The 9,273-nt window shown below is 47.4% G+C and overlaps 1 protein-coding gene across 3 annotated transcripts in view; it reads right to left on the bottom strand.

The window, feature by feature from the left end:
* ADARB1 (adenosine deaminase RNA specific B1) overlaps window positions 1-7,515 on the bottom strand; it is a 129,481-nt gene extending 121,966 nt beyond the window's left edge. For all 3 annotated transcript variants that reach the window (XM_066370017.1, XM_066370018.1, XM_066370016.1), the window contains exon 1: window positions 7,368-7,515. The gene's annotated coding sequence lies outside the window, so the exon portion shown is untranslated. The remainder of the gene's footprint in view (window positions 1-7,367) is intronic.
* Window positions 7,516-9,273: the final 1,758 nt, after the last annotated feature.

Genomic DNA, 9,273 nt, shown 5'->3' on the forward strand with positions numbered 1-9,273 from the left:
ACAAATGGTGTTGGAAAAATTGGACAGCTACCTGCAAAAAAATGAAACTAGACCACCAACTTACACCATTCACAAAAATAAACTCAAAATGTATAAAAGATTTAAATGTAAGCTGTAAAACCATAAGCATCTTAGAAGAAAACATAGGCAGTAAGCTCTCTGACATCTCTCGCAGCGATATATTCACCGATTTCTCTCCATGGGCAAGTGAAATAAAAGACAGGATAAACAAATGGGACTATATCAAACTAAAAAGCTTCTGCACAGCCAAAGACAATAAGAACAGAATAAAAAGACAAACTACACAATGGGAGAATATATTTGACAATACGTCTGATAAAGGGTTAATAACTAAAATTTATAAAGAACTTGTAAAACTCAATACCAGGAAGACAAACAATCCAATCAAAAAATGGGCGAAAGAAATGAATAGACACTTCTCCAAAGAGGACCTACAGATGGCCAATAGTCATATGAAAAAATGCTCAACATCACTAATCATTAGAGAAATGCAAATTAAAACCACAATGAGATATCACCTCATACCAGTCAGAATGGCGCTCATCAACAAAAGAACACAGAATAAGTGCTGGTCAGGATGTGGAGAAAAGGGAATCCTCCTGCACTGCTGGTGGGAATGCAGACTGGTCCAGCCACTGTGGGAAACAGTATGGAGATTCCTCAAGAAATTAAAAATCGAACTGCCTTTTGACCCAGCTATACCACTTTTAGGAATATACCCCAAGAACACCATAGCACTGTTTGAAAAGAAAATGCACCCCCAAGTTTATGGCAGCATTGTTCACAATAGCGAAGATCTGGAAACAGCCCAAGTGTCCATCAGAGGACGAGTGGATTAAAAAGCTTTGGTACATATATACTATAGAATACTACTCAGCCATAAGAAATGATGACATCGGATCATTTACAATAACATGGATGGACCTTGATAACATTATACTGAGCAAAATATGTAAATCAAAAAACCTAAGAACTATATGATTCTATACATAGGTGGGACATAAAAATGAGACTCAGAGACATGGACAAGAGTGTGGGAGTTATGGGTTGGGGGGGAGGGGCACAAAGGAAACCACTTAGGTGACGGAAGACAATTGGAGTTTGGGTGATGGGAATGCAGCATACTCAAATGTCAAAATAACCTAGAGATGTTTTCTCTGAATATATGTACCCTGATTTAACAATGTCACCCCATTAAAATAAAAAAATAGTAAGACAAGCAAAAAAGAAAGAAAGAAAAAAAACCAAAAACTAATTATTTCATTTACCTGCTTAGTGACTTCTTTGTTCATCTGTCAGTCAGTTTCTTTTGTTGGTCTTGATATTATTTAACTTGTGTGGGATGCCGTGAACTAAGTGAGATGGGGGGATTCTTTAACTAACTTGCCTATTAGTGACTTTTTTGTTGCTGAATTTCATTGGCTAAATCTTCAATTCAGGTTGGTATTTTGTACACTTCAAGCCCAAGCAAGCGCTACTCACTTCATCTGTCAATCTGTTTCTTTTGTTGGTTTTGATATTATTTAACACTGAGAATAAGGTCTCACAAAAGTACATAGAGGGAAAAATTGTGAGTAAAGCCATTGCTATATTTTTCAGGGTGCTAAAAGTGTCTGGTAATCGGTTACAGGCACTCCAAAATTCCTGTTCGTAGTGGCACTCTTCTTGAATCTCCAAGTGGCACCTTTCCAGATTCTCAAGCTTTGACCTCAAGTAGATAAACACCTGAGCCCAGATGCTGTTTTGAAATTCTGCAAGTTGCATCTTATGTAAATTAATATGGCTGCCACTATTTCTAATGGCGGGAAACGGCACCCATAGTACAGGCCCTTGCCTCTCCCAGCCTCCCCATCACTTATCTCAGTAATGATGGTCAATTAGAAATCCACCACAGCCCAGAACAGTAGATTGGATGATGCTTGCTGTAGTTATGTGGTTGCTGGTAATGGAGATCACAGGGCCCCCAGAGATGCATCCCCCCAGCATTCTGCTGCTCCCTGCTCCGCCGGCTGGAAGTGAGGTTCAAGATCCCCTAACGGCCTAACCGGAAGTCCCAGAACTAGACGCTCTGTGCTGGAGTTCTGTTGTTTTGGCCTACAGACCTCCGGCACATAGTATCTACACTACAGCAAATGTGTTATCCTCGGCTCCTGCACCTGGCCGTGCAGGAGCCAAGGATGAAACGTCCTTCTCGGCATGTGGCCCCATACTTCTCTGGTATGTGGCCACATGTCATCGAAAATGGCTACACGTGTCAGTGCTGACACACGTGTCAGAGGTTCGCCATCACAGCTTTAGACTGTACTTCCAGTGAGTGTAAGTAAAAACTAAGTGATAAGAAAGCATGTGTCAGTCTAATTGGCAACACTTTCCTGCTAATAGTACAAACAGTAATGCTGCAACTTACACATGCTGAGACACAGCAAGATCTGGCCACCTCGGCCTTGGTCTGAGCCCTGCGTTGTTGTGGTTCCCAATGCCCCTGCTATTGCTCTTCTGCCTGTGGCTGGGAGGTGGGAAGAGCCCCAGGGACAGGTGCTTAGGGCAGTCCTGCCTTTTCTACTTACCTGTGGCCTCTCTGTGCCTAGTTTTTTACCCATAGAAGATGAACAATAATGTCTACCTTTTAGACTACATGAGAATTACATTAATTAATATAGCTAAAGTGCTTAAGTAGCCTGGCATGTCACAAACTCCTAACAAACGTTAGGATATAACCACCAGAGCAATTTTTTTTTTCTTTTTCTTTCTTTTTTTTTTTGTGTGTGTGTTTTTCCAAAGCTGGAAACGGGGAGGCAGACAGACTCCCGCATGCGCCCGACCGGGATCCATCCGGCACGACCACCAGGGGGTGATGCTCTGCCCATCTTGGGGCGTCGCTCTGCCGCAATCAGAGCCATTCTAGCGCCTGAGGCAGAGGCCACAGAGCCATCCTCAGCGCCCGGGCAAATTTTGCTCCAGTGGAGCCTTGGCTGCGGGAGGAGAAGAGAGAGACAGAAAGGAAGGAGAAGGGGGAGGGGTGGAGAAGCAGATGGGGGTGCCTCTCCTGTGTGCCCTGGCCGGAAATCGAACCCGGGACTCCCGCACGCCAGGCCGACGCTCTACCACTGAGCCAACTGGCCAGGGCTGTAAGAGCAATTCTTTTTAAAGATAAATCAGATCATGTCATTCCTTCATTCAAAACTCCCTAAAGTCAACTGGGAAGGAAATAATGAAGGAAGGAAGGCGGGAAGGAAGGAGAAAGGCAGTCCTCCTAAGGTTTCCCATCACACTGAGATGAACTAAATTCTCCGTCAGCCTCTGCCCCGGCCCCCCAGTGTCACTTCCTGCCACCAACCTCCCTGCTTTCACCCGCACAGGCACAGGACAATACCTTGGGCCCAAAGTTTTGACTCCAAAGTTCCTGTCGCCTGAATGAGGCTTTCTCCATTCTTTGAGTTTCCTCTCAGACCCGTCCCCCCCACTGCTCAGCCTGGCACTTAGAACTTTAGATGGGGCTTAATGTCCCATCCTCCCCCAAATGTGAACCCCTTGAGGACAGGAACTAACCTTGTTGTGCTAGCTCCCACATCTCCAGCACCCAGAATAATATCTGGCACTTGGTAACTGCCTGTGGGGTGACCCTGCAAGTGGAACAAAATCCACTTGGAGGCAAACAGGGCTTCACTGCATCACCAATAAAAACACCAGGTGCCTCTGAGCTCTTTCCTCCCTCCCTGCAGGTCTTCATCTTAGATCCCTCACAAGGACTTGGGAAACCTAAAACCAAAGTTGGTTTTCTTTGTACACTCCTGGAACACCTTACACACATACAGTAGAGAAGAGCAGCCAGCATACTAATCTGATCACACACAGAGGTGATGATACTAATGGTCAGAGCCCAACAGTAAGCTCTGCAATAAGGCCCCATGAAGACCTCTGCTGGTTAGGCACTTACCCTCTCCGTGCTCCCTGTGAAATGAACATTACAGAGAGAGGTCACTCAAGGAGTAAGGAAATCTTAATGATTCTAATGTACAATTTGTAAATGAAATTTTCACTATTAGCTTTTCCTACCTCATATATTATGAATATGCTTTTTAAAGGTGTTTTTTTTTTAACACTACCGTTTCTATCACCAAATTATAGATCTGGAAATTCACATTTTAGAAAACTAACAACAAAACAACAACAAAAAACCCATGAAGTTTTCTAATAAAATTGGACCTCTCTAAGCTTTTCAGCTTCATACTAAGACCAATAATTTGTCTTCAAGTTTTTAATAGGCTATAAGTGCATCAGTTCACCTATTAAGCTCTACAGTGTACTTTCTAGCTATCTCCTACCTATTCAAATAATATGTCTGGGTGCTAAGTACTAACATCGCCTGTCACAACATTCAAGGGAATAAAACCCAGCTCTTAATGAGACTTGTAGCTGAGGAATTTTGATGATTAATAATAAAAAACGATTAGCAGGTTTCACTTGCACCCATGTGTAAAAATGTTCACCGCAGCACTGTTTGTTGTAGCAAACACTAAAACTGCCATTAAAACACACAAATGACTGTATATATTAAGCTGACTACTGCAGGAAGAGTATGTAACACGGTAGTTGGAGGAAACTGAGTGACTGGGTATGGAGTGGAAAGAGGTTTTCTTATCTTTTTGTACCTTTAGAATGTACCATATGTGTGTTTATATTTTTAAATCTACAAAAAATATTAATGCTACACATTTAAAATTTTATAATTAAAATTAAAATGTAATGCTATCATGACCAGGTGGTGGTGCAGTGGATTGAGTGTCAGCCTGGGACACTGAGGACCCATGTTTGAAACCCCGAGGTCACTGGCTTAAGTGCTGGCTCATCCGGTTTGAGTGCAGGGTCCCCAGCTTGGGCACAGGGTATCTGGCTAGAGCATGGGATCATAGAATGGGATCACAGACATGACCCCATGGTAGCTGGCTTGAGCCCAAAGGTCGCTGGCTTGGAGCCCGAGGTCGCTGGTTTGAGCAAGGGGTCCCTGTCTCGGCAGAAGCCCCTCAGTCAAGGCACATACGAGAAAGCAATTAATGAACAACCAAGGTACCACAACGAAGAATTGATGCTTCTTATTTCTCTCCCTTCCTGTCTGTCAGTCGTCTCTCTCTCTCTCACACACACACAAAATAAATAAATAATTAAAAATATAATGCTATAAAATGATTAATAAGACAAATTGCCAGTTTTTGAGCTTTTTAAAAAAATCTCTATCTTGTTTATTACTGTGTTCCCTCGCCAAAAACACGGAGGGCCTAGCACACAGCAGGCCATGGATAATATTTCCCAAATAAATTAAGTGTGCTTTAGTCACTCAAAGACAAAAGAATTTTCTTATTCCAAAAATCAAAAAGCAGTTGAACCACCATTACGACGTAAATATTCACAAACGAGTGAATTACCCTATGAGCCCAGAAGTTTTTGTCGATGATGTCATTAGCTAATTCTCTCTTCACTCCTAGTACTGACTTCCTGAGCATATCACACCTCGGGACACATGTGTCATGAATTTCTCAGAGCTGGACCAGCTTTCTTTTACCCACTGGCCCCTGCAGAAAGGCCTCCTCTCTTCCCTTCCGGCTGTATCTTCAAATTTGTTGAAGATGTAGTGAATGTATTCAGTCTCAGGAACCCTCAGACATCTAACAGACACCACTCAGAGAAAATGCATTCTTTTCAAAGCTGGTGTGAGTCCCTGGCCTCCACCTCTGGGCAGAATGGAGCACCCAGCTCAGTGAGTCTCAGCAACTACCAGGAAGGCCTCTATTGTGGGCGCTCATGAGAAAATAATCCTGCTCTCTGAAAGAACCCTGCACAGAGAGGGTCAGTTAATTCTCTTATCCAGGACAGAGCAGGTTTACCCAACCTTTGTCGTTTTTTACCTTCTCCTTTTCCCCTTTGGGAAACCCTCAGCAAGCAGAGGGAAAAGTAGCCTCAGCCTCAAAGAAAAGATAGTAACTAAAGACATTGCCCAGGAACTGTTCTGTGTTCCTGGAAAACAGCGTTTTGGAAAATGCAGCTCTGGATAGCACCTCTCAACGGTATAATATATATGGGTAAAGTTAAGAAGAAACAAAAATGATTAAATATTTCTATTCCCAAAACTTAACGATGGATCGACCAGCTCATCTTAATAATTAGAGCACTGTCAAGAAGCAAGTTTGATATCAAGCCACTTTTTGTTATACCTCGAGAATGGAACGCTAACCATTTGTGTTAGTAGGAGAAAAATGCCTCTATCATAAGTAAAACCAAAACGGGTTGGCTAAAAATACTAGCTGCGAACCCCACAAAAACGGTGTGGGTCTCTCACAGATAAATCTGGGCTGGAACACATTTTGTTCTCGGGCATGTAAATCGGGACTCGCAACACGTTTTAGCGTCCACAGTCCAATTTGACACCTTCCCTAGGACCCATCCACAACCCGGTAATTTTCCTACTGCAGATGTGAACACGTCAAAAGTCACCTCGGGCCCCTAATCGCCCCAGATTTTTCCGGATCGCTCCAGACATCCGGCACTAGCACTAACTTCCCCCGCCCAGGGCCGCCACGGGCCGCCCGTGGTGTAGAGCATCCCGCGCGGACACGGCGCCCTCCGGAGCGCGCAGCCTTACCCTGGACGCAGCATCCCCTCCCCGGGGGCTCCCTCTCCCCTCCCGACGGCGTAGAGCATCCCGCTCGGACACTGCACCCTCCGGAACGGACGCGGGGCCAATCGCGGCGCAACCTCATCCTGGGGGCGCATCCTCATCCTAGGAGCACAGCCTCATCCTAGGGCGCAGCCTTATCCCGGGGACGCAGCCTCCGCTCACCCCGGACGCAGCCTCATCCAGCGCGGAGCCTTGCCTTCCTGTGACAGAAAATCGGAGCAGACGCGGCACTCCCAGGGTGGGGACGGGGCTGTCCCCGGCGCAGTCTCCCCTTCCCGGGGACGCAGCTTTATCTCCGGGCGAAGCCCCATCCAGGAATTCAGCCCCCCACCCCTCGGACGCAGCCGCATCCCGAGGCACAGTCTCCCCTTCACTCCGGAGGCGCAGCCTCGTCCCGATGCGCAGTTACCCCCTCCACCCCGGAGCGCAGCCTCCTCTCTCGCGGCGCAGACACGGCGCCCCAAGGAGGAGACACTGACCGTCCCGCGCGCAGCCTCATCCTGAGGTGCAGCCTCCCTCCCCGGGCAATCCTGCCAGCAGACCTCCAGGACACCCCGTCGGCAGCTACACTCCCTGCCTAGCCTCCCCACCTGCCCAGCTGCGCTTACATAAACGCAGCTCCGGCGGTGTGTGTCCGCCCGTGGTGTCGGACCCGCGTCCGCCTCCGCCTCACCTTAGCTGCTGGCCGATCCGCTCCGCGCGCCGTGCAAGGGATCGCACCGCTCGGCCGCCCGGGGCTGCGGCGCGCGGGCCGTGGCCTGGCGCGGCCCCGAGCGCGCCCCCGTGCGCGGCCCGACCGGGCAGCCAAAACTGCCTCCGCCTCCGCCCTCGGCGCCGGCTCCGCCCTCCCATCCCGGCCGCGCGCACGCCGGGGGGGGGGGCGACGCCGCGACGCAGGGCGTGCGCGTGCAGGCCATGCTGACCTAAATTCTGCCTGTGGTCGGGAGGGTTTGAAGTGCCGCCAGAGCTGGGGGCGGGGAGAGGGGCACCAGGGCAAAAAGAGGGTGACCGGGCGGTAGGGTGGGGGTGCTGGGGAACAGGGTGGGGGTGCTGGGGAACCGGAGTTCTCGGGCAGGGCACGCTCTGAACAGGAAGTTCAAATGCATTCCGGCTGGTCCACCTTCCCGAGAGACCTGGGTGTGCAGTTCGAGTGGTCCCCTTACTCCAGAAGGGCTCCCCCGTTTCTGTGTAACGCTCTCAGTGACATCAGAAGCAAGTCCAAATTATCAGAGTTGAGGTGGTTGTTGGATTGGTTGGTTTTGACAGTAGTAAATGTATTTGAAAGCCTTTTTACAGGCATACAATAAACCAGTGGTTCTCAACCTTTCTAATGCCGTGACCCTGCAATACAGTTCCTCATGTTGCGGTGACCCCAAACCAAAAAATAATTTTGGTGGCTACTTCATAACTGTAATTTTGCTACAGTTATGATTCGGAATGTAAATACCTGATATGCATTATGTATTTTTCAATGGCTTTAGGCGACCCCGCCAGGGTCGCGACCCACAGGTTGAGAACCGCTGCAATAAACAATCCTATATCTATATTATATGATTGTACCAAGAAATGTTTAGATGCACAAGCATAGGTGGAAATACATTCCTGAAGATCAGTATAACTCAAGGCTGCAATTCTATTCCTAAATAAATAAGTAAATAATAAAGTTTAGCCCTGGCTGGTTGGCTAAGTGGATAGAGCGTCAGCCAGTGTGAGGACATTTCAGGTTCGATTTCCTCCCCGGTCAGGGCACACATGACAAGCGACTGTCTGCTTCTCTTCCTCTTCCTTTTCTCTTTTTCTCTCTCCCCTTCTCATAGCCAGGGGCTCAATAGGTTCAAGAGCTGGCCTGGGACACTGAGGATAGCTTGGTTGATTCAAGCATCAGCCCCAGATGGGAGTTGCAGGGTGAAACCCTGTCCAGGTGCATGCAGGAATCTATCTTCTATCTTCCCTCCGCTCAAAAAGAAAAAAATAAAGTTTAATAAGGAAAGCCTATAGTTCTTGAACACAGGTGCTGAGGACAGAGGAGCATGAGCAATTTGTATTTTGGTTATTTTCTAGAACTAAAGATGTCAACCTTAAAAATAAAGTAGCCAGTTATATTACCAGGAAAGCTGGTTTATTCATGACTAGCAGAGGTATTGTAATCCCAAAAGGCAAACAAAGAGGAACCACAGGCAAGTCCAGAGAACAAAGGAGGGAGTGTTCCTTTATAGAGGAAAGGGAAGAGGTTGGGAGGGGCAGTTATGAGTTAAAGAATATTGGAGCAGAGCAAGAGTTCAGGGCAGTGATGGCTTCTCACTGGCTGAGTGTGGTGGTCTTTCATTGGCTGGGCTATGGCTGGGTGAGGAGAAAGCCTTCCTCCTGCCTCAGTTGTAAAGGGGATTTCTTCCTGTTGGGGAGTAGAAGGTAGCTTCTGCTGGAGCCTAAAGACCACAGGGAGTGGTACATGAAAGCTCCCACTTCAGGGCTTCCCCACACCAATTTTAATGAGGTTTCCTCTGTTCATTTTCACAAGGGGCAGAGAGTGGTCAGGGCCTGGCAAGCCTCGTGCTGTGTGGGGGCAGTGGGTGTAGAGG

Source organism: Saccopteryx leptura, chromosome 2, assembly GCF_036850995.1.
Source record: "Saccopteryx leptura isolate mSacLep1 chromosome 2, mSacLep1_pri_phased_curated, whole genome shotgun sequence".
Lineage (NCBI taxonomy): Eukaryota > Metazoa > Chordata > Mammalia > Chiroptera > Emballonuridae > Saccopteryx > Saccopteryx leptura.